This window comes from Rhynchophorus ferrugineus, unplaced genomic scaffold (assembly GCF_030347505.1).
Source record: "Rhynchophorus ferrugineus isolate W39M unplaced genomic scaffold, kcgeb_rfMv2 rfM6, whole genome shotgun sequence".
Lineage (NCBI taxonomy): Eukaryota > Metazoa > Arthropoda > Insecta > Coleoptera > Curculionidae > Rhynchophorus > Rhynchophorus ferrugineus.
In genome coordinates, this window is record NW_027472585.1 from 30341957 (window position 1) to 30357361 (window position 15405).

A 15405-nucleotide genomic window follows, 5' to 3' on the forward strand; every position below is an offset into this window, starting at 1 on the left:
ATTTTTCATGGCTGAGTATCAAAATGTTGAGGTAATTCGGAACGTCAACAAAATCAGTAGATCGTTCTCCAAGGGCAATGATCGTTTTTCCTCCAAATTCCAATTCCACCACCTGCTCTCTCAAGTTACAGTTGGATAAGGGCAGTGCAATTGCAGCTCTCTATATTTCCTGATTTCTTAATTCCCTTAAATAATTGGTATGGACTGGGACTGTTATGGAGCTCCGTAACCGTAACTGATCAGATATTCAGTTCTTAAAGCTCATGATTGAAAGCACTTGAAACATTGTTCATTTTAAATAAGTTTATTGTTTCATATAGAGTGTTAAATAATGGTTTGACTTGTACCATAGGTTTATATTGTACGACAATTACTTATACAATACCACATTGTAAAAAAATATTATCAATAAAGATGTTGCTTACAGATTAAAGCAAACACTGATTATGTATACAAACTCCCAAATCATTTTCAGTCAATTATTTCAAAAAGTTTATTGCAACTATTGGATCTATAATTCCATTAATATTTACACTTAAAAACATATTAGAATTAGAGAAGAATAACGAGGATACGTATGAGAACTTAATGATAACGTTACTAATACAGCACATTAATGTCAGATTTCAGAACATTTAAAATAATAAAATGTATACAATATTTACATCTCTATCACCAAAACAGAAGAATAAATATAAAATAAATTGGAATATCTAAAAATAAAACAAGTCTGTAATTCAAATTAAACTAAGTACGTCATGCGGTACAAAGAAATTTGTTAGATTGCAATGCTCTATTTTTAAGCGGATGTTAATCAATATATTATTCTTCCTACTATTCTATTGATAATATTATGAATTGTTAACAAAATACTCATGATCATTATATATTTACGCAAACACTCAGAATGTCAGCGCCATCCAGCATAAACATCTCCTAACAACAATAGCCACCCTCCATAAACTCACTTTCTTAAAAACATAGAGAAAAAGCATGCTTACTACTTCGCAGAAAATCTCAAAACTCAAAAACGCATTTTTTCCAAATGACTCCTGAAGCAAAATTATATTAGTTTAATTATATTTATTATAAAAAAGTATATTATGAATATCATTTAGAACATTGCAAAAATTGAATGTGTTATGGCTCATTATATGATTTATATAAGTCTATGGTTTTGGAAAAAATTTCAACCAATTTACCAAAAAGGTTTTAAAATGAAGTATGTACGTAATAATCGTTGTAATAACTAAATAAAAATCAGTTTGAAGTCGGTACCGTGCCCAAATAGTTATATTAAATTATATTTGTTTTGTTCCTTTTTAATTTTGTGTTAATGGCATATTATATTATTATTTTTGTATTATTTGAGTGCTCGTGTATTGAGTGCTTATCAGTCCATCATAAATCCAATCATAAAGGCAACCTACAGGGTACAAATATGGAGTTGCAATGACTCATCAAACCATCTAATAATCCAACGTAGCCAAAACAGAGTTCTACAATTAATTACCAATGCTTGTCGTTACGTAACCAATAAAGAGGTGCACGGTGAACTCGAAATCAAATGGATATAAGATAGGATACAAGATTTCACCTTAAAACATGAAATTAGCTTGTTAAATCACAGAAACGCGGAAGTAATATGGAGAACAGGCAGGAAATCAGAAAATTGAAGCGAACCAAACCACACAAACTTGTCTAGTGTATAAGAATATACTTTAGCTTCATATATATTGATACAAAAAATATTGATTGAAAATACATATTGATACACTAATCCCATACTCGCTTTGCTTGACTATTAAGGCAAGTACAACAGAGTAGCGGTAGTAAAAGTAGCGGGTAACAAAACTATAGTCGAAAGAATAAGCTTTATATATTTTGCTAGATCGAAATGGGATTATCTTGAAGAGACTGGCGTGAATTTGCATGAAAATTGAATTTACACTATGTTTTACTACTATACAGTCTAGACATATTCTGATCCTGGCAAGTGATGGTCTCATCCAATTATTCGAAACAAAGAAAACCGCCGCGTCAAAGAGGCGAAGTGTAATAAAAAACCTTCACGGCCAAATGAAATTATTTTAAAAAGTGACAAATACACAAGATACCGTTTTTGTCCTTGTTGTTTGCGTTCCGCTTCAAATGGGATATCAATTTTTGAAATAACAAGCAGCACATAATGCCTCCGGCGCACACATGGAAAAATTTGCATTCGATTGGCAAAAATTGATGTTTCAAAACGCGCCAACAGCTGAAAATACTCCAAAGAAAAAACATTAACATCGGAACTCACTCACGGCATATAAAACATATCGGAAACAGCCGATGGCTTTATGGGATTTATATGGCCCGAACGTTCGACAGATTTCTCGCATATAACGTTGGCAAATTGAATGGTTTTTATTGTGATTGACGCTCTCAAAAAATACAATTTATATAAAATTCATAAGGGTTTTTATTCCGATGGATTTCCATTTTGGTTTCGAGAAAAAAAAACATATGGCAAATTACAGGATATTAACATAATTCTTTTTTTTATATATATTTTAAAGTCTCCTTATACCAACTACGGGTTTATTTGGACTGGCCCTAAAGTTTAACGTAGGCTCCGACCCACGGTCCTCTGCATTAAGCCTTACCCAGCCGTAGGTCTTACCCAGCCTGGTTACTGGCGTGACTGGGATCATTTTCCTTGTTGGATTTTACACTCTTTCCTAGAACATTCACCAATTTTAAACAATCACAAACATACATTTACGACCATGCCCCAGCAGGCTTCGAACCCGCGGCTATAGCAACAGTAGGAGGACAATCCCACCGCCTTTACCACTGCGCCACCAAGCCGGTTTAACATAATTCTTACATGAAACCCTACACTTTTAGATATATCCTAGTAATATCAATTGAAAATTTGCTAAATTGAATTTAAGTCTCATACGAGCGTCAAACAAGTTATTAATAAAGTGTATTTAACAAAAAAATTAAACCGACTTTAAAATATAAATAAGAGAAGTCACTAAAAATTAAATAATAATCAAACTTAGATTCTGAAAACAAAAAGAAACAAATTGGAGAGAAAAAGTGACCAGTTGGTAGTACTTGAAATAATATTGTAAATAGATACACAGGTTTAGGTAGGTATTAAGCTAAATTGAGTATACATAGAACAATATAAATTAGGTGTAGTAGATAGGTTAAATAAGGTTTTATTTAGTTATTAGGATTATTATGTACATATTTTATTTTAAAAAGTTTTTTTTTGTGTTAAAAATCTAAGCTTCATTAATTTTTTTAAAGAGTTCCTTATTTCTTTTTTGAAGTCGGTAAATTTTTTTGTTAAAAATATTCAATTTTTCCCTTTTAAGTGTTATATATTTACTCAATAAATTATGCAGTTAATTTATTTACTATTACAATGGGCCAAGCTACCCATATGGGGAAATATAGGGATAAAGAAACAATGATTGAAAGTAAAAAGTGCTTCAACTTCCGGGATTATCTACCTAGCCTGGGTGATTTGACAATTGTTCTAACTAAACCACAACAGAAAGCTATTGTCCCCGCCGGGAATAGAACCCGCGCCCTCGGTTCGGGGGTTAAACGATTTAACAATTACACTATAGAAGCAATTGTCTGTAATATTTGATCGAGGTTATATATGATATTACCGATTTTCCAACACATCAGCTCAGCAATGACATTATACACAAATCTCTGATTATTTTAGATAAAAAATATGTGAAAACTTCCGATTCTTCCAAAATTATCGAACAAAGCAAAATCTCAACGAACAATTTCACTGCTGCTAGAAATATCTCTGATAAAAAAAGGTTAAAACCAATCATAGATAGTGTATAGAATCACAGATCTACTTGAAAAAGTCTACAAAGAAAAAAAAGTTTGCTCGGCTATATTCTTGGACATGGCACAAGACTTCAAGAAAGTCTGGCATAAGACTTAGCATAAACTCTCTCAAATGTTGTGGAAGCAATACCTTGAACCCCCAAATTTCTGCATCTCAGTCTGGATGTTTAGAGTTGAACAAAAAGAAGATTACTCAACAATGAAAGAAACAAAAGCAGTTGTATCGCAAAACAGTGTTTTGATCCTGTTCTTTACCTAATGTATAGATGTGACATACCACAAATAGAACATTTTTACTACGGTTACATTTGTTGATAACACTCAGATACTTGCTAGTGGATACAATTGCAAAGAAGCAACCATAAAATTTCAAACACACAAGATAATTAATACAAAATATAAAAAAGATTTAATAATATAAAAAGCGGACACAAATATGGAGGATAACAGTGAACTAGAGTAAATCGGTGTATACTGAATTTACCTAAAATTAAACTGTTCATACATTAATAAATATGAATGTTAGTATGACCCCGCACAGTAACAATGCTAAGTATCTTATATTATATATGAATCTTCGCACAAATTCGTTAAAAGGAGCTTATTAAAATTTTTACTTTTATGAGCAAAGACTCCATTTCAATGTAAACACCGAAGTGCAGCAACTCTTGTATAACATATATTCATGTTACATCTCGCAGATCTAACGATGTCCATTCAAAAGCCAGAAAAAAACATCTAATATAGCACATTCTACTCTTTTTAATTGAAAAATTCAAAGACAAATGTTACGGAAAGTCATCTCTTGCAAGCGCTTGAAACTATCTTGAAACCGTAAGGTAGGCATAATCAACAGAAATAGTTGGAATCTAATAAGGTAAAATCTCAAACTGAGCTAAAGAATCATGATAAATTGCAGTCAATTACACAATTAGAAATTGTGACAATTGACTTAATAGCCCTCAGCCACGCGCTAAATACATGAACATCTAATATCAACAAATTATTTAAAGTGTTATTACTGGTGATATTTTATTATAGATGACTCTATAATATTAATCAAATCATAGAACATAAAAATCATAAAAAATATTGGAACTATATTAGTATAATGCATCTTAGTTACAAAATGCGCTGGTTGTCAGAAAACATTGCAAAAGATGAGAAGAAAATAATTCAAAATGTTGAAATTCATACCTTAGAGGAACATTTCAAGAACATCTGAAATAACACCTGGGTATAACAGGAATATCAATACTAGTAAAGAATGTGGCGATTTTATTGTATTTACAAGGACAGTTATCCCAAATAAAATTAAAATTTCTAATCGGTAAAAACCATCCTTGAATATCATCCAATTTTAATGTGTTCATGCAATATAACAATACAAGTTTGTGTTCATCAGGACCTGTAGAAAAATAGTATTCTTTAGCAGTTTTTAATCATTCCTCAACGAAAGGCTGTTTGTCTGAAAGTACATTTAAAAACCTGGTTATTGTGAAAGCAAATTATTATTTTATTCATTAACAGGCTGGGGTGGATTAGCTCTACTCTATTTATATAACCTAACACAATACTGTATTAAAAATCTTGTATTTGGTATTCTTTATTTTAAATTATATACGAATAAAATTTATATTAAATACAAGACTTGTATTGTATATATTGTATTTCGTATTTTAAGTATGGCATATAAATTAGTTTTAAAGGGCTTTTTTAAATCTGAAGCGCTACTTTGAAAAAGCTGTATAATGTATTTTATTCAAAGTATTGTTCTTTGATAGATGCTGCTTCTTGTCATATTTTAGGAAATTTATGGATTCCATCTCTAATGAGCAGTATATCTAATCGCTACTCATACAGGTCACGACTGATGTCGGAACAAACAGGACTAGAACTGGAGAATACGGCGGGTGGGGCAACACCTCCCATTTTAGTATTTCCAAGTATATTGCTACTGGTACAGTAACTTTGTTGTATCTTTGCTCGTATTACAGCCGTTTTCGCACAATGCTCATGGTTTCATAAAGTAATTCCTTGAAGTCCTCGTCTCCACTTTTTTAACTCTCTATTATGTTCGGCGTCAAAATCATCACTTTTGAAACGTTGAAATCAGTATTCCGATGTTAAAATCGATGGAGCATGGTTGCCAGTTGCATCAGTCGCCTTTTTCTTCGAACTGAAGTAAAAAGTAAAACAAATGCGATTTTTTACTGAGAATAAATTCAGACATGTTCAAAGCAAAAAATGTTTGTTCATTCTTCGACGAAATGTACCCGATGCAATTTAATACACAGTAACACCATCTATTATAATTATTTGAATATTAATTTATAGGCCTATACAAGTACTATTTTGTAATATGTATTTTTAACCGACTTCGAAAAAGGAGGAGGTTCTATGTTTGATTTCTGATTTCCGAGGTGGCCCATTGGAACCAAATCAGGATCTGTTGGGGGGAAATCGAGGGAAACGCTCAAATTTCAAAGGCACATACAAACTTTTCACATATTTTTTATCTAAAATGATCAGATATTTGTTGAGCTGATGTGACAAAAAATCGGAAGTAATTTAGTGCAAAAATCATTCAGTTTGCTTTTTAAGCGCAAACCAGCAATGATATGAGGCGATCTAGAAACACATTAGGGAGCTATGTGTTTGGTGTGACGATTAGAACGTTATATTATCACGTGGAGGCCGCAGCTTCGATTCTCAACGGAGCAGCAACTCTTTTTTGTTCTAGTTTGGTTGGAAAAATTGTAGCTTTCCTTATTTTTAATCATTGTTTCTTATTTATTACTTTTTCTCATACGGGCTGTAATACTTAATAAAATAACTGCGTAATTTAATGAGTAAATATTTAACACTAAAAAGGGAAAAATAAAATATTTTTAACAAAAAAATTTAACCGACTTCAAAAAATAAAGAAGGAACCCACTAAAAATTAAAAAATAATCGAACTTATAAACACAAAAAAACGTTTTAAAATAAATTATGTACATAACAATCATTGATAACTGAATACAAATAAACAAAATACAAATATATTATTATATAATATATATTATAAATTATATTATATAATATATATTATATTATATAATATATAATATTATATATTATATATAATATATATATATATATATATATATATATATATATATATATATATATATAATATATTATATAATAAATTTATTCTATCTATTACACGCATTTTATATTCTACAATATACACACAATTTAGCTTAATACCTACCTAAACCTATTTATCTATTTACAATATTATTTTAGCTACGACCAACTCATCAGTTTGAAGTCAGTGCCCAGCCCAAACAATACAAAAATTATAATAAAATTATTTTGTGCCACATATACAAAATTAAATTATGAACAAAACAAATTTAATTTGTCATTCGGCACCGACTTCAAATTAATCAGATGGGAGTAGTTAAAATAATATTGTCGGTTCAATTTTTTTTTGTCAAAAATATTTTTAATCAAAGCAAAACATGTATTTTGCCTAATTATAGCTACATTTCAATATACTAACATGTTGTAAATAAGGTAATTCCAATACCTAATATATACAAACAAACTAATCCTATTTATGTTAATATTAGCCCATAGGAAAAAATACAAAATTCCGAAACTTTCAGGCTCATTTGCTCTTAAAACACGGCAGAAATTTGTGTGATTTTTATCGCGCCCTAATAATAAAAATTGAAGACACATAATAAAAGTCATAACGGTCGACGTTACGCGGTCGATCCGCGCGATAGTGGTCGGAACCAAGTAATAAAACTCTATTTATTTATCTATTTAAACGTAAATATTGAAGAATACATAATGGAAAATAAGCTCATAAAAACGCATATCGGTGATATATAAACGGCCATAACCATTAAACTTTTACGGCGGGAAGCCGAACGCCGCGAACAACCAGAGTATTTCCATAATATTCGCGGAAAACGGTTATTATAAACTTTTAAGGAGCTTCCTTTGACTTTTCTCCATTATCCTTTCAAAGCTTCCCGCGCCGGAGACGAGCTTGGGCGTTTTTTTTAGGGATCATAAATGATGCTTACACCTACGATAAGATGTAATTTTAATGCTTCGGCGGTGATTCTCTGTAGTGAGTAAAAGAATGCGGAGATTATACCGAATTTATGCTATCGATACTTACGGAAACTGACGCCAAATCTTCCTGGCAACCCTGAAAAATAAAGAAAACATTAGTAAATATGTTAATATATGTCAAAATTAAATAGTTACGACTGTGAATTAATTTTAAATGATCATTTATGTATACCAAGAGTGTGCATTCGTTTGTAGCTTATGAAGAGATTATTTAGTACGATGGTTAATTTTAGTTAATCAAAGGCTATTTGATGATTTGAAACTGTAGACTGACAGAAAGACGGTAATTATTCGAGTAAAAAAACTGTCAGTGATTGATTTGTGGTTTATCTACACGGCAACGATATAGTAAAATCAGCTATCATTCAACTGATTCAACCAATTACATTTTTTCGATTCAACAGTTCCAAAACAAAGTGCTGCGCACTCTAGTTGGTGAGTCGTATGTATTCATAAGTAATACAGTATGGTGTCCTTATAGAATCCATAACCAGTGTTAAAATATACAAATATATATTCTGTATTCACCTCTTTTTTCTCAAAACTTGGGCAATACGAGCAGTGATTAAGAGAAATGGCTACACTAAGAATAGTGAGAATCAAAAGGCGATACTAAGGATTTTGGGAAGAAGGCATAATGAATGATTACTACTAGACCCTAATGCGTAAACCAGATTCTAACCAGTGTAAAAGACTCAATTTAACCTCTGTTCATTTCTGATTAAGGGTTTTTAAATCTTAAATGGCCGTTGATGGCCAAAAATACTAAAATAAAGAATTTTTTGAATACTGCGAAAACTAGAACCAATTTTAAGAAACACGCTGCTTATTTAGATTCAGCTCCCTTATTTACTTTATTAGCAGCTTTTGGTTTCCAAAACCGTTTATACTCCTGTTATTCTTTTTAAAACTCCATTTACTAACATTAAAAACTGCTTTTAGCATTAACTAAATTGTGACCATACGATGATCACAAAGATCTTTTGTATGAATTAACCAAAAATAATACCAATAACTTACTGCAAAATATATATTAAAAACCAATACCTATGCCGAATAGGAGTCTCATAAAAGGACATAATGTCTATAAAGTGACAAGTTTCTTAATTGTAATGCAATAGACAATGCGAAGGATGAATAGACTAATTTTAAAATAAGATTTTTTAACCACTTCAAGGGTAAATAGCAGAAATATTGTTCAGATTCATCAGTATGTGGTATACAGTATATAAAAATACATTTGAATGACAGATTTATTTTGTATACTTCTGTTATTCTTTCTAAAATTACATTTACTAACATTAACTAAATTCTAATCATACGATGGTCATAAAGGTCTGAATTAAACAAGAACAATAGCAAGAATTGATTCCTCTCTTTATTAAGAAGTTGTGTATACCCATTTAATTAATATAATGTATGTAATTTAATCATACATGATGTGTTTATTATTAAATATAGGTAGTATTTTAATACGCAAGTTACAATATTTCCATGTTCAGCAGAACAATAATGACAGCTTGATGCAAAGAATGCCGTCACCGTCGGTCGATTCTGCGCAAATTTGCGTTGTCTGTTTTGAAAAGCACCTGCAACATTGCTGTTTATTTTCGATGATAATGCTACAAAACCGATTTAATAACCATCAAATATTATAATTGTTATTGTAAATAAATATTTTTGTGATTCGAATACTAAAATGTCAAAACTAATTCTTACTATTTCTTAATGGAAATAGTATATATTAAGTTAATTAATATGAATCAGTTATGCAAGTTATTTTCCACTTATATTTTAACAAAAATATAAAAAGGGTATCAACCGAGTTGAGTTATAAAAGCACACATTGATTCAAAACAGTCCTAAAAGTATGTAACTTCCTAAAAGGAAAGGTACGTTCTGGGTCCTCCGTCCCACGTTCGTTATGTGTTAAACGCGTTTCCCACTAACCCAATCAGCGAAGACAAGGCGTCGTACACGAACCAGACACCAGGTGGTTGTCGTGACGAGCTACGAGAAATGCGGTAAAAGCGTCTTTACTAAATAATGGTTTTCTAACGTCGTTATTTACATTTTCTTAATGTACCTCCGTGAAATTTGTGCCTTTTTGCTTCGCCTTTATTTTTGTTCTGCGCGCAGTGTCTTCGCGCCTTTAAAAAGGGATATTTTACTGCTATCTTTATGATCGAGTTTGCATGCATTATCTTGTACGACGGCAAAATGACCTATTTTCTGAAATATGACTTACATATTTGATTTTATATTCGTGTTTTCTTTTGTACCATAAAACTTATTACAGCACCGAAGCTCGGAAAAGAAAATTCTCGCCTGTTTCTGCTTTGATTATTAAACAAGTCATATTCTCAGCATCAAAAATGTTCTACAAGCCAACGGTTGAACAAGATTAATTCAACAAAGTCGCACAAAAGGTGACTCATGAAAGGCATTTATGAAATTATAATTTTGCAGTTCTATAATAATCTGTTTTTTATATATAACCAGAAGCATTCTTGAAATTCGGATTTCGGAACTTTAAACTATTCATCACTTAATATAGCAGGGTCTTGTGATGAATCAATCAAAGTAACAGCTTCACAAAATTCAAATATTTAATTTGTGGCGACTTATACAATCCGTCAAATTAACAGATCAATAGAAAAGTCCCCGACCTGACACATAGATGGCGCTACTACAATTAAATGAATATGTTTGATAATTAGCTCTAACCCTCAGAAAAGATGCGCGTATAAATGTGACAGCTGTCAGATCACTAGTTTGTGAATTATAGCGTTTTGAGTGAAACAACTTTTGTTATTGTGAAAAAAGGATAAAAGGGAAAAGCTTGATGCCAAGTTTTCGGGCACCGCCCCAAGAAAATCAACTATCAAGGATTGGTATGCTAAGTGTACACGTGGTGAAATGAGCAACGAAGATGGGGAATGCAGTGAACGCCGAAAAGAGGTTGTTACCGACGAAAACATTTAAAAAATACAAAAAATGATTTTGAATGACTTTTTAAACTTGAAATTGAATTAAATAGCAGACACTCTAATATGAACTGAACGTGTACATCATATTAATCACGAAACTTTGGGTATGAGAAAGCTCTGAGCAAGGTGAGTGCCGCGCAAGCTCACTTTTGACCAAAAACAACGACGAGTTGATGACTCGGAGCAGTGTTTGAAGATGATCAAGCATAATAAACCCGAGATTTTGCGTCGATATGTGACAATGAATGAAACATTACTCCATCATTTTATTCTGAAGTCCAATCATCCGAGTGGACTTCGCACGATGAACCTGCTCCAAAGCGTGAGAAAACCCAACAGTTGGCTGGCAAGTTTATGGCGACTGTATTTTGGGATGCGCATGGAATAACTTTCATTGACTACCTTGAAAAAGGAAGGACCATAAACAGCGACTATTACATAGCGTTTTTGCACTGCATGAAGGAGGAAATCGGCGAAAACGTCCGCCGACTTCTCCAGATCTGGCACCCAGCGACTACTTCGTGTTCTCAGATCTCAAAGGAATGCCAACTGGGAAAAAATGTTCGTGTATTGAAGAGGTAATCGCCGAAACTGAGTATTGAAAAGTTAGAGGCTATAATTAATCAGTATATCATCCTTGAAGGGAATTATGTTGAATAAAAAACTAATTTTGCCAAAAAATGTGTTTTACTATGGTAGGCCGGGGAATTTTCAATTGACTTGTTAAAGCTATCAAAGTATGGTAAAATACTGAAATTGTCTTCTCCTTTTTTTTTAATTTTACTAGCTGAATGTCATTATCATTGGCAATATCCCATATGCCCACGCTTGATGTTGAACACTGGTCATTCCACAAAACATTCTACGTCTAGTTGCAATATAATTTTATTGTTCACATACACAATAGTAATAATTAAATAATACCACCTATTCGAATATTCTGAGGAATTTAATTTTTACTGCTTGTATCTTATTTTTACCTGCGCGCTACGCTCTGTAAAAGCGGTTGTATACTTCTTCTTCTTCTTCTTCACTTTTACATTTGTGGCATTCATATCTGTCTATAGTCATCAACTCTATTTTTATACTACTGAAAAAGTTAACTACGAATATTACTGTAAGTGAAACTGGACAGCCACAATGTAGAACACATCTATTTTTATACAAATTTAGTAGAACTGGTTGACTTTTAGATCAAAAAATGTATTCTAAATTGTGGGTAATTAGTTGTTATAAATATAGGAAGTAATAATAGTTATCGGTGGACTAAATTATAGATTCAAAGGACAAAAATTCTTTTTTGAATAAAGCATAAATTGTTATGCATGTAATATTTAATTACCAAATTTAGCAATCATATAGCGGAAACCGATAATAGCACTAAATAAAGATTCAAATGATAATCAAACTTGGATCACAACTCATGAAGTTCCAATATGTTACAAACACGCTTCGAAAGACAATATTTGTCTTTAACATTATATGATTTGCCATGACGCTAATAATCACCGACAAGAAAAGGCAAACTATCGAACACATTTTATTTCTTCCAGGAGAACTAACAGACTAATAAAAGTAATAAGCAAACTGCAAAGTTGACGGTGGCAAGGAACTGAAAGAATAACGTAATTCTTGTTAAGAGCCTTCGAAAGTGGCTCTAATAGAGAAAATATTTAGGGAGAACCCAGGGAATTATCGCGTCACTTAGGGCGACGGCAGTAGCGGACACCGACATCGGCTCTAAAACGGCCCGTCGACGCCACTAAATAAAGGCAAAGTTGAAAGTTTAATGGAAAGAAAGGCGCTTTTAAATATTAAACAGTAATTAAGGTTTCACGTAAAATTAGCAAAGCAGAATTTTATAAGGGCCCCGCACCGTTTCTTAAATGAATCTTTTACCGTAACAAGAATTGCATTTAGTTATTTTATATCTTCGATAGGAGAAAGGATTAAAGGGGTCGAAGCTTAGGACTGGAATTATCTTATATAACTTGAAATTACTCCGATCCATTTTCATTTCTTGATAATGTAGTTTAAATTTTGAGGAAAAATTATATTATATTTGTTTATATAAAATCACTAATATATTGTTAAAAAGGATGAACAAATTTGGGTCTTATTAATGTTGTTTAATGCTCTGAACTTAGATCTTCAATCCATGAGTTAAAATTGCTTCTAGTTTTCAAGTTCGCGCATGATGGTAGCACTGAGCTTATAACAGCTGTCAGCTGAGAAAGTTGCGTTAGATATCACATTGAACTTGTCCTTGGGCTCTGATTCGGAACTTGTGAAAATACAGAGACAATGTTGCAATGTCCATTCAAAGTTTCTTTGTTACGTTTGTGCATGTTATAGCATACACGAAAAATCATTGTAGTCCAGAGAATCGACTACTTTCGGCACTATTCGTATATCGGTCGGTGCATATACTACCGGGAGGCCGAAATGCTAGAAGTACATGTTGCCAGATTTACCGTTAAGCTATTTGCTTTATGCATGTAATTACTTTTAGAAAAATCATTTATTTAACAAGACCTTCTGAAACTAACTTTTATATTTTGTTGTGGAACAAAAAAAATCGTGTAGATACGATTTGTATGATTTAGTACAATATATAGTTCTTGCCTCTAAATTTGGCAACACTGCAAAATATTGCAAGCTATTCATTTATCAGAAGAAATAAATAACCGATAAACCCTATTACTATTATTTAATATTGTCCATTTATTTGTGTAACTATTAAATCGTGCAATATGGCTTTTTAAAAAAATATTTTTTGAAGTTCCTTTTTACTAAAAAAGAATGCCATTTAATTTAACACTTCAGAGTTTTAACAGGATTTACAAATATGCAGAGTCAAAGGTAAGTTCAGTTTCAGTTATTACAAATAGGATAAATTAAATGACTTAAATTTTGCAGTGAAAGTAAATTAATATGTCAAGTTTATAAAAAGACATATTTAGCAGCAAGAGAAAAAGAAACTGACATATGCGAAAATTTCACTATGAGCTTGTTGCACAACTAAAGCCGATGTATAAAAAACAAATATTATTGCTAAGAAGTTTCAAGAAGTTAAGAGGCTTAATATACAACTATATAATTGTCAAGGTAGTAATTTCCATAAAAGTATCGATGTGATCATACGAATTAATTTTAGGTAGACTATGATAAGGCAAGAAGAGTATGGGCAAAAAATTAATTTAAGTATCTTTTTTTTTGTTAAGAATGTTATACGATTCAATATTGTAGCAAGCACAAGTAGCCTATATCAATCACCGAATAATATACTACAATTGAATTTTGACAAGGTAATAGGAAAATATATATTTAAGTAACTTCAATTAATCTTCCGGTTTATAGGCAGAAGTGCAGGAACAGACTGCATACCATTAATCCTGAAAAGCTACTTATTTGGGAAAGTATTATACTTGCTACAGCTGTATGATTTGTTGATAACGAAGATTGCACTGCCAAAATATCAAAGAAGTGAAAAGCAGATCTAATATATATCAAGTATTATATATATATATATATATATTTATATATATATATATATATATATATATATATATATATATATATATATATATTGTGTTTTTTTAAATATATATATATATATATATATATATATATATATATATATATATATATATATTTAAAAAAAAACACAAAATATTAACGTTATATCATTGAATTTTTAGGTACTTGTGTCTTGATTTCACTAAATATGGTGGTGGTTTTTTAGTGAGTAAGCCCCTTTTCCATAAAATATATTAACCTTCCCTTTATTTGGAAAAATGTTCTATTGCAATTTTTATTGTATTGTAATTAATTAGTAAATAGTATGCGAAGTATAAAATGTATCTACAAGGAAGTTGTTATAAAATTTTATTTATATATAATACTTTTGTATTATTCAAATATGTGATAGTTTAGTAAATGGTTTATAGCATAGTTAAGGTTCATGGTTTTATATCCTTTAATTTATAATTAAAACTTTAATATTATGCTGTATTTTTCTGTTTACCTCATTTCTAAAATGTTTCGTAAATTAATGTCATCTTCTTACTGTTTTTAAAGATCATTTTTACTATATGGCACATATAGTATAGCACATATAAACCACTGTATTTTGGATTTTCTCTTGTTTCTGGATCTCTGGATTAGTGGAAGAATGAGATTAATCAATTTGCGACTGGTCATATATTTCAACAAAAAAAGCTCGAAAATATAACGCTCATATGTTCCTCTTTTTCAATATTGTCTTCGTTTTCTACTTTGTGCTCCTACTTTTGAAGTGAAATAAGACCATACGAATATGGAATAGAATGAAGAGCACATAGAATATTACTTGTTAAGCAATATTAAACAAGATATTGCACCATTAATAATCTACAAAAAT

General features: G+C 31.1%; 1 protein-coding gene across 5 annotated transcripts in view; it reads right to left on the reverse strand.

Moving 5' to 3' along the window:
* Lar (tyrosine-protein phosphatase Lar) overlaps positions 1-15405 on the reverse strand; it is a 1580452-nt gene that overhangs the window by 719026 nt on the left and 846021 nt on the right. For all 5 annotated transcript variants that reach the window (XM_076407753.1, XM_076407754.1, XM_076407756.1 and 2 more), the window contains one exon: positions 8060-8089. The gene's annotated coding sequence lies outside the window, so the exon portion shown is untranslated. The remainder of the gene's footprint in view (positions 1-8059; positions 8090-15405) is intronic.